The sequence below is a fragment of the Neopelma chrysocephalum genome, unplaced genomic scaffold (genome assembly GCF_003984885.1).
Source record: "Neopelma chrysocephalum unplaced genomic scaffold, ASM398488v2 Primary Assembly neopelma1_26, whole genome shotgun sequence".
NCBI classification, from domain to species: domain Eukaryota; kingdom Metazoa; phylum Chordata; class Aves; order Passeriformes; family Pipridae; genus Neopelma; species Neopelma chrysocephalum.
This window is the reverse complement of record NW_020897695.1, coordinates 26990142-27008563: the sequence shown is the minus strand read 5'-3', so window position 1 is coordinate 27008563 and position 18422 is coordinate 26990142.

Genomic DNA, 18422 nt, shown 5'->3' with positions numbered 1-18422 from the left:
GATGGGAAATTTCTAGGAACTTTAATAAACAGTTATCTGTGATAGCCCAGATAATAAACCTTCTCTTCCAGTTTCATGAGTCCCCTATGTTGAAATGCTTCAAAAAGGTTTTCCTTCCTTGTGTTTCACTGAAGTTGCTTTCTTGAAAGTAGAGGGTTATAGAAATAATAATCAAAAAGTTGGTAATTACTTTTTTGTTTTATAGGGACAGGACTGATTTTACCTTCCTCTGGCAGTGAACAAAGTTTTTTGATTTGATGTTTTCCTTGAATTTTTCAAAATTTCTGTAACTGTCCAATTAAGTAGATTGCTTTCTGCTGAAAAAAACATCTCACCAAACTCAATAAGGGAAATGCTGAAGGTGGGTGTGCATTTTAAATTTGTTCACTACTGGGCCACAGTTTTCACTGGATTTTGGAGCTAACTAGTGTGGAGGGTAGGTCCTCATTTTAAAACCTTGAAATCCTTTGCACAGACCGCTGTTTTAGCTAATGTAAATTGATAGACAAATGTAAATTCCTCATGGGAGGCTTGGCAGAGTCTTGTCAGTAGCAACCAGACAATCAGATTGCAAATCCACTGCACGTAGAGAGCACAAGAAGTCTCTTCAGACTGAACCATTTGTTTGCTATTCCAAGGTATGTGTTCTGAGATCTTCGAGGGGATGTGCACAGCCTCTGCTTTTTTGCTTAAGTGGAGCTTTGCAGTATGGTTGATGAAGAGTGTTATATAAAAGACATTGAGAATATATGTGGCAGAGAATTTGGTAGAAATGTTGCATACAAAAAAGTTGCCCAACTTTCTTAGAAAGTAATTCAGAAGTTAATAAATTTCATGTCCATCTGCCCTGAGTTTCTCTGCTTATTGTTATATATCCGATGTTTTACAAATTCTGTATCCAGCTCTATGGGAGTTGCTTCTCTCTCTCCCTCTCCCTCTCTTTTTTACTTCTAAGTCAGTAAACTATGATGTATGTGTCTCTTCCTGAATAACGTTATTATATGATGCTGCTGGAGCCCTGAATAGCTTGGCTGTGGACTGCTGAACCCTTTGAATGTAATTGTTTTAACACCATGAAATGAAGTAATGCATAAAATTGATAATAAACGGATATCTCTCTGCCTCTGCATGCAAATGAGCACTTAGCACCAGGGCACAGATGCCACCATTGTTTCTCCCCTGAAAATGACAAAGTAAGTGAAAATATCTACCAAGAGCTTAGAAAGTACGGTAGCTGCATTTTCATTATATTTTAGAATTTCACAGAGTTGGGAAAGCAAACTCTCCTGCCAACATTCAGAAAGGGGCTGGATAATGCCTGCCTGTAGTACACTGGAACATACAGCGAAGCAAGGTTTTGTTGATTTTTTTTGAAGATAAAGAATATAGTTATTAGTGATTCTCTTCCACTTTCTTGTTTTCAATTTTACAATCTCATTTTTGTTTTCAAAACAAAGACTGTATTTTCTATCTCAGTGTCTTGCCTCCTCCTCCACCTCCTCTAAAAAGTACAGCTAGAATCAATGTGTTATACCCATTAATCTGCAGTGCATATTAAACAGGCACACTTGGAATACCTTGGGTCTGGCTGCATGTTTTGAATATAACCTTTGTTTGTTTTCTAATTTATACTTTTAGTTAATAAATATATCTAGGAACTAAAATTATTACTTTGTTTTAAAAATGTTGTACGGTCTTGGCTTTTTTTCTCCTTCTGCTTTAACAAAAGGGTAGAAATCCATAAAAGAGGGGTATTATTTTATGGATTAATCCTTCCACTTTCAAGCATTAGCTGTTTTGCTGTTCAATTCACAAAGCCATATTACTTAGAGTAAGAAAGTCTAAACTAGCTTGTCACATTTTTTACTATTGTTGCTAGGTTAACAGTTTGAAGTTCCTTATGTTACTCAAACGTGTTCACAAAGGCTTAAATAGCAATAGATCATATTCATATTTGAAAATATCATCATTTTTACAGAAGTTTCTTAAAAGTGCAAAATTAACTTTGCACTGTTCTTGTCTTTGTAAAAAAAAATATCACTTGAGTCAGAATTGAAAGCTTTGTTGAAGTTCAGACATCTGACATTTGTTGATTCTGCCACATCTGAATGTCTGTTCATAGAGAACTGCCTCATCTTTTATTCTCCCTTTTTTTTTCTCACATTGCTTGATTCCTTACTCCAATACTCCATAATTCCATGTCTACCATTTCCTCTCCTGTGTCACCTACTCCCCTTGCATCCCTTGTCTACAGTTTGGAGCCTCATCTTTCGCCAGTAAATTCTCAGGACAGTCCCCAGTCTGCGCAGAGAGCACTTCCGCCTCTTCATGAGGTGCCCAAGGATGACTTATTTAAAACATAAGTGATTTGAAAATTTGAACTTAAGTAAAGGTTTCAATTTATGTTCATTTAATTCAATCCAAGTGGAAGCTATTATGAAAAAATACAGTCCCAGCATCTGGCCTTTATCTCTATCTACATGTCCCAACTGTACCTCCTGTCTTAGATCTGGCAATTTTGTGGCAAGACAGAGCACTGTTTATCTAATAGAACTCCCCTTTTATTTTTCCATTTGTCACATTATGCCCTTTTTGTCTGGTCATGAGCTGACCTGACTCACTTGAAGTCTCATCATTGCCAGACCTCATGCAAGTGAAGTGACAGAAGAATGTAATCAGACCTGGGGAAACAAGGGCCCACTCTTGTTTGCAGTAGCCTGCCTTTTCATCAGGTTGAGTAACATCACATGGTACCCTAAACTCTCATTAGTCTGCGATTTCTCTGCTGTAGAGCAGGGTCTGTAGACCCTTTGCTGATGCTATTGAACTCTTAAGTAATCTGTCCCTTCAGTTTGCTTCTTTCCCGTATTTCAAATCAATGAAGTTTCATCTAAGCTGACAGATTTTTGTATTTTCTGTAATTCCTTTCCACTTTATACTGCTCACCCTAAACCATCTTGTCCGGGAGCTGCTTTACGCTGATGATGCTGCCCTTGTTGCCCACACAGAAGCAGCCCTGCAGCGTTTAACATCCTGCTTTGCAGATGCTGCTGAGCTCTTTGGGCTGGAAGTCAGCTTAAAGAAGACTGAAGTTCTCCATCAACCTGCACCTCAGGAAGTCCTCCATCATCCCCACATCACCATCGGCCAATCAGAGCTCAAATCAGTCCAACAGTTTAATTACCTAGGCAGCCTCATCTCCTTGGATGGTAAGATTGACGGGGAGATAGACAACAGGTTAGCAAAGGCATATAGTGCTTTTGGAAAACTCCATAAAAGAGTATGGTGTAATAAACACTTGAAGAAAAGTACCAAGATCAGTGTTTACAGAGCCATAGTGCTGTCTACTCTTTTATATGGTTCTGAATCATGGGTCATCTACCGCCACCACCTGCGTCTCCTAGAACGCTTCCATCAACGCTGCCTCTGTACAATCCTAAACATCCACTGGTCAGATTATGTGACCAACACATCTGTTCTTGAACAGGCAGCAATCACAAGTATTGAGGCCATGCTACTGAGAACGCAGCTGCGATGGGCAGGGCACGTCTCCAGGATGAAGGACCACCGCCTCCCTAAGATCCTGCTTTATGGTGAACTTGCCAATGGCTACCGCAAGAGAGGAGCCCCGAAGAAAAGATACAAGGACTCCCTGAAGCAACAACTCAGCCTCGGGCATATTGATCACCATAACTGGTCTACTTGGGCCTCAAATTGGGAGACCTGGAGACAGACCATCTATAACGCCGCTGATGCTTTTGAGAAAGCACGCAGGATCACCCTTGAGGAGAAAAGACAACGCAGAAAGAATTGTGCCTTGCAGAATATACCATCTAAGGAGTCTTTCTGCCGTGTCTTTTGCAACCGGACTTGCCTTTCTCATATTGGCCTTTTTAGCCACCAACGTGCTTGCAAGAAACGTGGGTAGAGCCCTTCCCAAATCTTCGTTCACGAAGCCTAGCCATGATGATGATACTTGGCACTGACATGGTTGTGATCATTTATAAACTCTCCAAGTGTTTTAGTTGATATTCTGCTATTTTAAACTCTCCAAGGTTTTTAACAGGTATTCTTGAAAATCATAATTTTTATTATACACACTCATGTTCTTCACTTTCTAATAATCACAGATACCATTTCATGGTCTTTCTTACCTACTTTGTCTTTCTTCTTCATATTCTTTGCAATTTCCCATCATTTACAGTCATCATTAAAAGATCTTCCCCTCCAAATATGTCCTCTTTATGAATCAATAAAATTATCACCAATGGAACAAAATTGTCTTACCAACTAACTCTTTTCCTGACAGATAGGTGGACAGTTGAAATGCCCCCTTTCCAGTGAGTTAGAGTCTTGTAATTCTTTGGTTGATATTCACGAGAAGCTTTGTCCAGTGATCTGTGCTGTACTCCCTGTCCCAGCAGCACACGATTCTTCTCCTTTGTAGTCACTGCCAACAGGCTTTCAGCAGTTCCCTCTGTTGACATTATGGATAGTTTTTCCTTATCATATCCTTCCTGAATTATAGTCTTCCATATTTATAGGCCGGTCATGAGAATAAACCATCAACATTCCATTTTACTAACATTTTGATCACTTAAGAAAATGTCCAGATCCTCCCACTTACATCTCTTATTCTTGTATATATAGGTATCTGCTCAGTGGGAATGTCCAGCCCTCCACATTTCTTTTCAGTTCAGTTATGATTAAGCTTGTCCTCATGTCATTTAGGCCTTCTCAGGTGATTGTTTTATTTCAGCTTTTTTGCACAAGTCCACTGTTTGACCTCTGTTTGCAGTTTTCACCTGGTTGATGGTAAAAAATAATACACCTACCCATCTTCACAAGGACTCGATGTTTGACGAAGGGCTTATGAACATCATCAAAGTATTTAGCAGAAGAGCCTACTTTCACTAAAAGATTATTAATATTCTGAAATGCATTTACCTAGCAGCGAATAGATAGACAAAATTATTTCCCATTTAGAATCCTAAAAAAGTATTTAGTTAAACCATGTTGATTTTGAAGTCCTTGGTTGAAACATTATAACATTATTTTAAAAATTAGTTTTTAATTTTGCTGTATTATAAGGATTTCTATGTATACATGTCCAGTGCAGTCCTCCCAAGGCAGAGCGAGAAATTTGCCTTGTGACAAATTAGAGAATCATATTTCTGGATCTAAAATTAGATCAGGTTTCCACATCCTTTCAATTCCAAGAATCACTGACGAAAGGGAAGAGCGACAGCCTTTGTTGTTTTCAATGTAGAACAATTAGGGGAAAACCAGGATCTAGCAAGAATAAGTAGCAACAAAAGGTATTTGATGGGACTTCTTTAAATATCCTAACTTATGCTTAAATGCCAGTGATAGGAGAAAAAGAGAAAGCCAGTATCTTCCAATAAGGAATTCAGAATATTTACACAGTGAACAGACACTAAAGTCTTTTGATGAAGTATTTCAATAATATACAATTAAAAAATCCCTGAGCCATACAAATCTCATATTAAATAGCGTTCAATGTTGTTATGAGTAAACTTAGTTGATTATGTTGCACGATAAAAGTCATGACATGCTTTATGCATGACTTTTATACAGAACTCAGTGAAGCATGATAGTTCTTCTTTGAAATTCTGTTGCTTGTTCAAACTTGACCCTCAGTGTAAAGCTTTGAAACATAATGAAATCATTTGCACTAAAATGGAAAATAATGTATACATAGATATATACATTGTGCTCCTTCCTAACCCACCCCACCTGCTTAGAAAATATATTATCCCTTCAGAGGCTAACTATTGCCTTTTCGTAAGTCAATTTGGACAGCTTCTCAATGGTCTAGGAGTCTTAAAACACTAGTTAAATAAGGAGACTGTTTCTCTGCTTTCTCAGTACCACAGTTGTGGATTTTACATGAGAATCCTCTCACATTATTGTAATCACACATCACTTTAACTTAGAAATAGTACCACAAGTTCTGGTAAAACTAGAAGAGAATGATTTCAAGCTCAAATCACATCTGAAGAGTGATTAAGGTAAAAAATAGACTTCATTTGTCTGCATGTTGTTTTCCAAATATGCACTTCTTCAAGTCCTTTTTTTGCAAAGTGACACCAAATTGTTGCCTGAATTAAAGCTGTTGCTATATATTTAACAATTTTGAAATAAATCATAGAATCATAGAATATGCTGAGTTGGAAGGGACCCAGCAGGCTCCAGCCCCTGGCCCCATAGATCACACCGTGTACCTGAAAGCATTGTCCAAACACTTCTTGAACTGTGTCAGGCTCGATGCTGTGACCACTTCCCTGGGGAGACTGTTTCAGTGCTCAGCCACCCTCTGGGTGAAAAACTTTTTCCTGATATCCAACCTAAACTTCCCCCAACTCAGTTTCATACCATTTCCTCGAGTCCTGTCACTGGTCAGGAGAGTGAAGAGATTGGTACCTGCCTCTCTGCTTCCCCTTGTGAGGAAGTTGTAGATTGCAATGAGATCTCCCCTCAGCCTCCTCTTCTCCAGGCTGAACAGAACAAATGACCTCAACCACTCCTCATACGGCTTCCCCTCCAGACCTTTCACCATCCTCATGGCCCTCCTTTGAATGCTCTATAATAACTTAGTATCTTTTTTATACTGTGGTACCCAAAACTGCACACAGTACTCAAAGTGAGGGCACACCAGTACATAGTAAAAAAACATTATGCTTCTGACAAAGTTCAGATTTGCAACTTTTCATGGAGTATTTATCTAACAGCCAATAATGTGAGCTTTGCTTCATTATGAACTCCAGAATAAGATGTATTCTTCTGTTTACCTTCTCACTGGCATCATTCAGCTCTTCCTTAGAGATTGTATTTGAGAAACAGACCAATACTGTTGGCAGCCAATGAACTTGTATGCCATCACTGATAACAATACTTCCTTTGTCTGACTTGGGTGTATGTTTATAAGCTCTTTGGGTTCTCTTTTACTTTGTATGCACACAATACCTAGCATGAGGGGCTTCCACCTCTATGAGACTATAAATTAAGAATTCATCCTCAGCCATTACAGACTGTAAAAACTAGCTCAATTTTAAGGAATTATGGTTTCTCTCAATGTACTTTTGAAAAAATCTCGAATTCAGATGTGTCGGGGTGGCTGGATAAGCATACGAAATCCCATGCTCAGCTTGGGGTATGTAGGTTGAAGGGTTCAAGAGATGTGTTATGAGCTCTGCTGGCAGTTGCAGCTATACTGCAAAAGAAAGTAGAAGGCTGAAAAATGAAGTGCTCAGTCTTTAGAAGCTTAATGAAACCTATATATTCACAAAGAGTAGAAAACTGAGACAAAAATAGCAGACAACGAGAATAAATCAAACTTAGAAACAGTGATGCATATTGTCTTTCCTAGTCTTACGTTCTGCAGATCTGTCTGTGGAATGAGAATAATTAGAATACAAATAGTAACTTTTTGTCTTCTTATACATATGGCCTCTCTTACATATCTAAGCCTTCATAAACTCACTGTATGCCAGCACCTCCCCTCTAGATTTTTAAAAGCTGTAGAGATGCTTACAAAAACTTTAATATTATTGGGAAAATGGTAGGGAGGATTTTCAAAGAAACTTAAAGAAGTTGGTTTCCAAAACCTCCTGAGAATAGTTTCAGCCAATATTACTTTAAATCCATGTTACTTCAGATTATTTTCAGGAGCTTAAAATGTAGGTATTATCTATTCTATGAGTGATCTAGTAGGTGTAAATTCAGCTACTACCATTGATTACCTAGAAAATGTTGGTATTTCTAAGAACAGATTTTGTTCTTTTTTAAGATTAGTGTTTAATAACTGCAGGGACAATGACATGTTTTAGTCTTCTCCAGGGTGCCATTTATTGTGCCTTGACAACTAACCCTGGATTAATCCTAGCTGAGAGTATACACTTAACTGAAGCACCAGGGAAAGGAGGCTAGTTTCCTTAACCTATGACCATGGACAGAGATTCACACTGCAAAACAATTTTTCAGCCAAAATAAGATCTGAGTTGCCTATAGGAAATATCTGAGTTGCCTATAGGAAATATCAGGCTCTCTTTGTTCCTTGGCTGCAGAAGGGCAAATAGGTTCTCAATTTGGACACCTAATTAAAGTGATATAGGATTAGCTAGGGTTTATCCAAGCCACAGCACCTAGGTGTCTCCCTCTTATGGTCTCTATACCATCTAGGCACTAATTGTGAGGTTGCCTCTATACCACACTGAAGATCGTGGACTTTCAAAATTGTCTTGCTTCTGGAAGACGAGCCCAGACAACTGATATTCCCCCTTCATTACAATGATTCTTTTGCATTACCCGTTTTACCTAATGAACTATCTCTTAAAATTTTTTTTAAATTACTCTTTATTGAAGTAGAAATTCAGACATATTTTTTGTTGGTCTCACTCCTCCACTCCTCCACTATTGACATCAGTAGGAGAAGCAACATTAGGTCAGTGCTTACCAGTCTTCATAATTTTCTATGGACATAAAAAGGCATTGTGATCGTCTCATATGATTTGCTGTATAATATTAACCCATACTACATCACTAAGTAAATTGTGCATCAAAGTTTCTACCCCATTACAGTCAATGAGTATTTTGTCATTGCCTTTAAAGAAAGCGTGTTCAACCCTCAGGAGTAATTTTGGGTTTAAGAATTTGAATGTCAAATAAACTCTTAACACTTATGCAGAACTAGTCTACTTGTTTCTGGAAATGCTACTCTAGAAATCTTACATAAACAGCAATCTTAGCCTGAAGACTCAAGATAAATTAAGCTCACATGAAAACGCTTTATGGCCACATGAATTCAATTCATTGCACCAAACCTCTGCCTAAATTCCAGGGATTTTATCACAACATACACATTAATGAACATTTTCTTAGATAAGTGCTTTTGACTGAGCCATCTTGTAACAGAAATAAGTTCAATGTGTTAAGAACATACAATCTTTTCTGAATGTAGAAGCAGTGGCTTTACAGGTATAACAGTCTATAGGACGCACAGTTTTTAAAAAGCAGTAAATCTTTCGTTACTTAGAATATGTAGTTGAAAAAGGAGGTGCCAGGTGCAGAAGCTGAGTCCTGGGGCCTGGTAAAGAGCTTGTAAATGTTTAATTGGCAAACTGCAAAGAGAAACAAGAAGTCTCAGATGGTAGATTTAGGTATTATATAGGTCATAGGTGGACTCCTCTAATCATGTATACTGAGATTCCAGTTACTGGACCTAAACTATCTTGTATGAAGAGACATGGATAGTTGTAGCCAAAATTCTCCCTTAGAACAATAAAGAACCAGAATGTTGGCTGGACAGTGACTTTTTTGGGACCAGGGGGGAGGATTCCTTGGAATAAAAAAGAAACTTATGTTCTTGCATTCCTCTTCATTTCATTCACACAGATATTTTAGGGGAATTTTATTTCAAGTACTGCATTTTAGAAGAAAAATTCACAGAAAGCTACAGAGTTTATTGTCCAGATCTTCAGTCTGGAGGTAACTGGATCATGTATTTTCAGCCAGGAATGAACTTTAGGCTGCTAGTTTGTTAGGTTGCTTACTGGTGGAGTTAGTACCATTTCCTCTGATCTAGCACCTAACTACCTGACAAGTACGTGGAGGACATGGGAGACCCTCATTTAGCCCTTACCTCTGCCTAAAGTGCCTGATTCTACAGAAAATTGGCATAATTGTGAGGGTTTGAGGATTTATTCTTCTCAGTCTTCACTGCTGATGTCAATTCAGTTTGTCCACATAACCAGGTATTTGTTGCTACCCGTGTCTCTCAACACCCAAGTGACTTTCAGAAGAGGGAATCAATTTTATCTCAAAACTCAAGGCAATGTTTAAATCCAGCTCACCCAGAAAGTAGTCGACCTTCTTTGTTAAAATCCTTCTGTGAACCAAGCAGGCAGTGGAAATTAATTAGATTTTCCATTTTTAGTGTCTAGTCATCACACTAGAAGCTCATCATACGTTGGTTATACAATTCTTCCATTATCATTAAGATAAGAGGATGAAAAAAAGGAGTGTGCTGGGCCTGATAGTAGGATATTGTTTTGTGAAAAGCACCTCACCTGGCTTCCTCAAGTGATTGGTTTATTTCTACACATAAAACAGCTTCAACAAGCAAACTTAAAGCTTCCTCCCTGCCTTCCCTTCCTTGCATGTTCAACCCAACAGTAGATAGTGTGGACTCCAGGCAGTAGCAGGGAATGTTGTTTCCAGGTCCCTCAGGAGAGAGCGAAGCTGAACACAGATTTCCTGCAGTGTCGGTCAGCAATGGGGTACAACACAGTAAAATTCCTTTTGGGGAGGGAAAAAATAAAACAAAAAATGTACTTTGTGTGATTTGAATTTTATTAGCCAAACGAACGCATCCACTAATCCCCTGATTTTACCTTGAAATCTACAGTGGACTGGCTGAGGGCATCCTTTCTGTCAGTACAGGAAGTATGTCAGAGGACCTGCTTTCTTTGAAGATTTAATAGTAAACCTGTTAATAGAATCAGGTTCCTTGCTTGTCTATACTCTTCATTTTCATCACTCTAATAAGTAATCTTGTTTAAAATAAATAAACCTTCATTCACCTCCTATTTTTATGTGCAAAATTAAATCGTTTCAGGGTTTCACCTGTATGTGCTTAAGCATACTTTAAACTGCTGTGACTTTTGAATTTTGTGATTAAATGTAATTGTGATTGATTACCTGCTGCCAGTCTCACCTGACTTTTAGAACACTCACAGAAATTAAAGCTTTCATCTCTACAAGAATTACCAGTCAAAATAATTTGTAATAAGCAACACTTTCCCCTTATGTATATTCTGTAATTCTGAGGAGAACATTATATTGAATGTACTTGATGCATAACCTTAATGGAAAAAAGGAAGGCAGGGCCTACAAAATTTTCAGTTCTGGGAGAAGATGGAATCAGTCCCACTGTATGTTGTTTAATAGACAACTCATTTCATTCAGTGTAATAACCAAAATGTTCTCTTCCAGTGAGAATTATTTTCTTGTTGACCTCAAGAAGAGTGTAGGCTTTCCTGGTTCATTAAAAATAAATGTCAAAGCAAGATTATGTATAAATGTGTTTATAGCTGATTACTTCATTTTCTCATAAAATCATATAGAGAATTTTAAACCACCTATGTCATTGGTAGCATGTACAATCACAATTCTAATGACATATGACAGACTTTCCCTCTTCTTCCCTCTTCTTGGCCCTGTACAAGAAGACTTGATTAATTCCTACTGCTGTGAAGGAAAGAAAGAGGGGGAGACCTTTGCACATGGGGGTAAGTTTTGACAGCTGTGCTACAAGGACCATTTCATCTTTAGGAAAGATAGAGACTTTAGTCTAGCTGCTTTAAGCCCACTTCATAGCCATTGAAAACACAGGGAAGAAGTTCACCTTTCATTATTTAAAAAAAAACCGATGGCTTTAATCCCTTTGGCATTGTTCTTATGAATAGATGTGGGATCTAAACTTAAAAAATAATCTTCTTATATATAAAGGTACTAAAGCAGTACAGGGAAATAAACCCCATATTTAGCTGATGCCTCCAACCTCTATTCTGTTAAACAGCAAGGAGGCCCTGTGCTCTGTCATGATTTCTGAGCCTGTGGTAGATAAATGGGACATGGAGCCCTTTAAAAATCTAAGTCTGGACTTGTGCTCTGGAGATTCTGAAAATGTAGATCATTCTTAATCTAAGCAATGTGCTTATACCCCTGACTGCAACTAGCAAGGTTGTTCCCATCATATTCAGTCTTGCTCTACGCTGAAGTCACTGTTCCTTGGATCAAACAGATCCCTCTCAAATGACCAGAGTTCCTGAATTAGTGTTTTGGCTCATGTATCACGACATGGAGCTGGAGGTCCGTAATTTCACTGTGTTCTAGAAAAAAAAAGGGATAGTATCCAAGTAACTAGCTTTACCTTTCTTTTTCTGCTCTCCACTCCTTTTTGCTAGATGCACATAGGTGAACATCTGTATAATTGGTGAATTGGTATTTCTAACTAAAGCCTGCTTTGCTGGTGACATCTCCAACTCTGGCACATATACACAGTATGCTTCAAGAAGCAAGGTAAGACCTTCTTTTTCTTATAAAACCATGTTAAAACTTTGTTTCTGAGCCACATCTTTGTTTTGTTTTGCTTTATGTTGTTTATAGACTTTTGCATTATTCTAACCAGTACAAGACTGTGAAGGTAAACACATCTACAGGATTTTTTTTTTTTTAATCTTACTCCATTTAAGGAGAATGTCTGTTTGTATACATTTCTTTCCTATGACAAGTTTTTAAAATGTTTTAACTTATACTAATCCAGGCAAGGTGAGGACCTTTCATGGAAAAAAAGGCACATGCTAAAAGAGTTCTTGGAGCACCACAATATTTACCTAACACAGGCCTTAACACAGACATGCAGTAATTCACGTTATGTGTCTAAACAAGATTGGAAGAGCATAATGTTTGTGCAGTTGTGTATAATGAGTGCTACAGGGTTCTTCCTCTCCAAACTCCATTTCAAAGCAGCTGAACACAGAGGTGCCAAGAAGACAATGAATACACTTCTTATGATACATTGGCCAGTAAGTATATCTAGACTGGGTTGAGAGGACTCATCATTTACTGCTGATACAGGTTGACTTCTGTGGTCTCTTGAGCAACAGGGATGTACAGGAAGTCATGGATTTCATGGCCCGCTCCATAGTTTGAACATCTGGTGTACTTTCAAAGGAGGGACTCAAAACAGGTAAGTGTTGAGGAATTTCCCTTCAAAATTAGTTAGTGTCTCTGTATAGACTTTTCAGGATGTGTGACTCTGTGTCATGGGACAAAAGACACAAGAGAAAGGGAGAGTATATTGATCTTAGCTGCTTGTTTCCCTCCCCCTCCCTCAGATGGGGTACAGTGGAGTCAAAATAACCTGTACACTTTGCTGAAAACACTGAGTGCCTGCATACATGGAGATGTGATAAGCAGGTCTATATGAAGGAATAAAAATAGTCTAGACATGGTGGTATGTAAGAGAAATACAAAGCGAAAGAGAAAGAAAGGTTGTTCCCATGCATCAGGGAGGAAGTGAAAATGCCAGGCCTAAATTTACTTTTAGACAATTCTATTGATCCTCAGTGCCAGGGCACACTTAAAAAAATTTCTTACAGCTTCTGAAGGATAATTTAAATTACAGACACCAGCTTGTCTTGACTCCTGATTTTTGTCATTTTACCGTGTTTTGTCTTTGAAATCCTGCCTTGTTGCTCTGGAACTGCAGCTCTTTCAGAAACCTGAGGATATTTGAAATGTGTACATAGTACCTAAGGGTTACCATTATGGAATTATGAAAACAAGGTATAAAGATCTGAGGATCACCTCTGACAGAGCCAACTATGACAGGTTTTTTTCACTTTGAGGCAACAAGGGGATTTTCATAGTGAGTTTTGGTTAGAAAAGTTACTTTAGAAAAAGTTTTTTTAATTCAGTAAGTAAATTTATTTACAAAAAAACCCCAACCTATTTAAGGGGAGAAGAGAGAATGAGAAACTAGTTCATCTGGTTTCACCTCTTGTTTAGAGTAAAATCTACCTTGTGATTGGTTATAACTACCACAGCATCCAGCCTTGATTTGAAGCAATCAGGAGATGGATAATCCACCATTTCCTTTGGTAGTTTGTTCCAACAGTTAATCATTCTCACTGTGGCTTATTTCCAATTGGAATTTGTCTGGCTTTTAGCCATTGGTTCTTGTTATTTCTTTCTGTATTAGATTAAAGAGGCCTTTACTACCTTGTATTTTCTTCCTGTGAAGGCACTTACATATGGTAATCAAGCTACCTCCTAATTTTCTTTTTGATAAGCTAAATGGATAGAGCTCTGTAAGTCTTTCACTGTAAAACAGTTCCTTCAGGCCTCAAATAAGTTTTGTGGCTTTTTATCTCATCTTCTCCAATTCTTCAATATGGTTTTTAGAAAGTGGGCACAAGCAGTGTGCAATATCTCCATCTCATTCTCTAGAGACATGATCCTGGTTGTCCTCATGTCTCATTCAACACACCAGCCAGCCTCATCCTTGCTTCTGGCCTTGACAGACTTTTTGCTAACCCCAAATTTTAACCACGGAAATATTTCCATAAGTACGTCTCTCTTTGAAGCACTGCAAGGCCCAGGCACTTGGCTGTTTCTTCATGTTCTGAAGATATACTTTGATTAAGGTGTTTGACCAAATGCTACATTAAATTTGTTCAGAGTAGAAAGTTAGGTTCCCTACAAAAAATAATGTACAACTAAATATAATTTCTTCTTTTAAGTTTGTGAGGAGAGCAAAATTTGCTAGCTATATTTTTTCCAATAGTGACACAACACTAGGTGTCTTTTAATTTCCCAAAGTCCTTTAGTATTCTGTGTCAGGTCTCTTTGAGTTCCTACATATGATCAAATCACATTGCAAGTAATATTTTGTGTTGTCTTGAATTCCTAATGTATTACTTCCTATTGATTACAACAATGATGGTTGCTTACAACATTATCTTGATATTTATACAAACAGCACCAATATTCATTATTAAAATTCAAGACTGTGTCACTAGCAACTAACAATAACTAACGTGTTCTTCTTACTGCTTTCATGTACCTACCTCTTACCTGAGTTTTCTCCCAATTACATTTCCCAGTCAACAATAATTGAGGTACAACTTCAGCACAGGAGCACCTCCTCTAGATTACTGCCCAACTGGGAAGGGATCAATGACCTGAGGTGCAGATGTGGCCCACAAACTGCAGCAGTCATTAAAATGGAGGAAATGTGCTCTGCCAATTTAATTACTACAATAAAATAGTTTAAAAATATTTTACGTGTAACTTCAGAAAAAAAGGTTGTTATTTTTGTTCATGACTCTGCACATGTGATACTGAAGACTTTGCTCAAAATATATTGTAGCGATGGTCAATGCGTTGGCCAAAGAGATTGGGCCACTCCACCCCTGCCAGGTTTTTATTTATATGTCTTCGAGTTAAAAACTTCTGTTACTGCGATGACAGAATTCATCTTTTTTCTAATGGTCTTTGTTGACTTACCAAGTGGCCAGTAATGTCGTTTTTCTCTCCTTCCTATGAAAATGCAGGGAACTTTCCACAAATTTATTTTCACTGGAGCTAGTTGTTTGGTTTAAAAGAAAGCATGCTCATTCACAGTTGATGGGTGGTATTTCTTGTACTTTTGCCCATTGCAATTCCCTGTCAGGTAGATAGACATGCTTCTTTGTTCGAACATTTGAAAATTAAAACTCAAATTTACAAAAGCCTTTACTTACTTTATTCTCCAAAGCTCCATTGTCAGATATTGTCATAGGAGTACCAGTGCAAGTCAGTTGGATTTAGATGTATTGATAATTAGCTCAGATTTTGGATTGCTTTATATTTACTTTCCTGAAAGATTTGTGGACTTCTGCTGACTGAGAACCCTCTCCATGCCCAACTGCCTTATTTATACCTGAAGCCTTTCACTTGTGTTTCTATCTACTGAAAGATTAGGATACTGGGGGGTTTTTATGTGAAAAGTATTTTCTTATTTTTAAAACACAATTCCTCTTGGAATTGCAGTGGCCATTGATGAAAAGCACCACCTTTGGGTGTGAGAACTTTCAATCTGTTAGGAACATGTGTTTTCAGAAGGAAACTCAGGGTGAGAATGATGACCAAAGTGGTGTTTGCTGGAGCACACACATAAACTGTCAAATTTTTCATTTGTGTGATGGTGGTACTGGTACTGGCTCAGACCAAAATCTTAAAGGGTAAGAGCTGGAAAGAACTATTTGTTCTTTTGTTTCTGAAGGGAGTTGATAATGAGTTCCACAACTGTCTTTGCATTGTCAAATAAAGCTGAGAAATCACTGTATCATAGCTATTCAGTTAAATAGAAATAATTACAGCCCATGTAATTACATATGTTTCACAGGCTTATGTTTGGCCTAGCTAGTACAAAAAGTCTATGCTCAGAAATGTGAACCATATGAACCATGATACTTTTGTCTCTACAAAAATTAGTTCTGACATTTAACATGGGTTTGTTTTCTAAATCTAACCAGCCTGAACATCCCAGCTTAAATGTTGCATATGATTTGGTTTATAGAAACCCAGCAATATAATTAGAAATGGGCTCAAATCAAAATGATAGAATTTAATATTGCATACAGAAAACTTGGGTAGAATTTTGGTGCTGGGTTTGAACCTTTCAATCTTGGACCCAACTCTCACTAAGCTGTAGTATACCTGACTTCATTTTATAGGTACAAATTTTCCCTCGTAAAACTTGCACTCTCATTCTGTCACATACTTAATTTACAGTGGAAATCTGATCACAGTCACCTCTAATTATCTGATTTGCAGCACTACTTATTGCACACAACTTATTTGCAGCACAGCTTATTACTGAAGGGCAAAAATAGGCTGTAAATCTTACAGATGGAAAATACATATAGCAATATTCAGAAATACACTAGGATTTGGGCTTCTGAAAACCTCAAACTAGTCTGAAGTTTCACAGAGCTTGTTCAATGTCAAAACCTTTTTTTTCCTCTTTAATTTAAAACAACACTTTTTTCAAGGCAGACTTAAATGAAATGCATATTTTTCTCACTGTAGGAAATGCTGAATTAGACAACAAGCTTGGAACTCTCTCCAGAAAAAGGACTTGCACAGATGGCTGGCTTTTGGACAGGAAGATGGGTCCAGTGCTTGCTATATTTTGATCTAAGACTTCTCAACATTGCAGTGCTTCTGGCTTTGTTCAATTACTTTTTTCAGTGTGCTTGCTTTCAGTGCAGCATTTGACAACTGTGTGTGCCAGGTGCAAATGAGGACAGAGTAAGTTCAACTGTTTTGTTCATACTGTGAAGCTCCCTGGCCATCCCTCCACCCCCCTGCTTTTTTCTTACCTCTCTCCCCCTCTCTCTTCCCCACATTTGAATTTCTCTGTGCTCAGCCTTTTCTTTATTGTTCTTTGTATTGTGACTGGATTTTTCCCCCCTTCTCTTCTGTTTCACTTAACTGGAACATGAAGTAATCCTAAAGTTCTGCTATAAATTCTGAACCACTCCAAGTTTTAAGTTAATTCAAAAATGAAACAAACAGGTTTGTTCTTCTCAGCCAGGGGACGTGATTTTTTTTTAAGTTTTTCATGAGTATATAGTATCATATCTTCAATTTGAAGATATTGTATTTGACCACCTTTTTAACTTATAACTTCTCATTAAAAGTACTACACAAAACACATGCCGAAATTCTGCAAGTTCAGTGGTTTTACATTAAAGTTAGATTTAGAATTACAAGAAACTAAAAGCCTAACTCTCTATAGAAAAAATTGGGCTTTGTACAGGTTTAGACAACTTTTGAGACCCTGAAGAGATGAAAAAAATATAAATCCCACAGAGGACCAAAAAAGGACAGGGATTCATCTTCTTCTTCTTTTTTTTTTTTTTTTCACCAGTGGGGTGTGTGCATGTGTGTTCTTGTGATAAAGCTGTGAAGTTTTTGGCTGCCCTTTTCTGGCTTCTGTTGTTTTCTAGGGGCTCAGTGGGATAGATAGTTTGTGCTGTGACAGGACATGCCAACAAATTGCATCACTTCTGCCTCGGTGGCCGAGGACAATGACATGCCATATGCCCATGGCAAGAAATGAATGGGGCTCATTTACACTGGCACTGGGTGCCTTCAGCCCTGTCAGTCTTCAGAGGCTATCCATGGCAAATTGGAAAGTAGCACTGGAGTAGCAGCAGCATGAAGAGATGCAGCCTGAAAAGCTTCCAGCATTCATAACTTTATGAACAACATGCAGCTTTGAAAGGCAAAAAAAAAAATCCATGTGACACCCTGGATGCACTTATCCCATCACTTTGCAATTTAACCTTTCATTTTCAGAAAGAAATAGGATCACCAGTTCTTTCTGCCTGTGTGTTTTTCTCATGCCATTAAAAAATAGAAAATTTAAAAAAAAAATCCTTGAGTAAATTCCAGCTGCAAGGAGAAAACAAAAACACAGTGGGTGTCATGCTTCATGCATTCAAAACAGTTTCTCCGCTCAGACTGACTGCCGCAAAGATTTGCCCCAAAGTTGACCCCGTTGCCTCCAGTTTGCACTCCAGCAACAACAAAACTCATATTTGACCTCCGACCTTCTTGGCAGCACATAATTTGTTTCCATGTGTTGAAGCAAAGGATGATGGGTGATGATTAAAGAGCAATGGGTCTGTTGGCCTGAGACACTAATGAGGATGAAATGAGAAGGTCAGCGATCATCCTCATGTGGCAAACTAGGACATGGAGCTAATCTGTTGTTAATTGTCCTTTACATTTGTTTTAAGGACAGTGGCAGGGATAGGTGGCAGTCATATGTCTCCTTGCTTTAT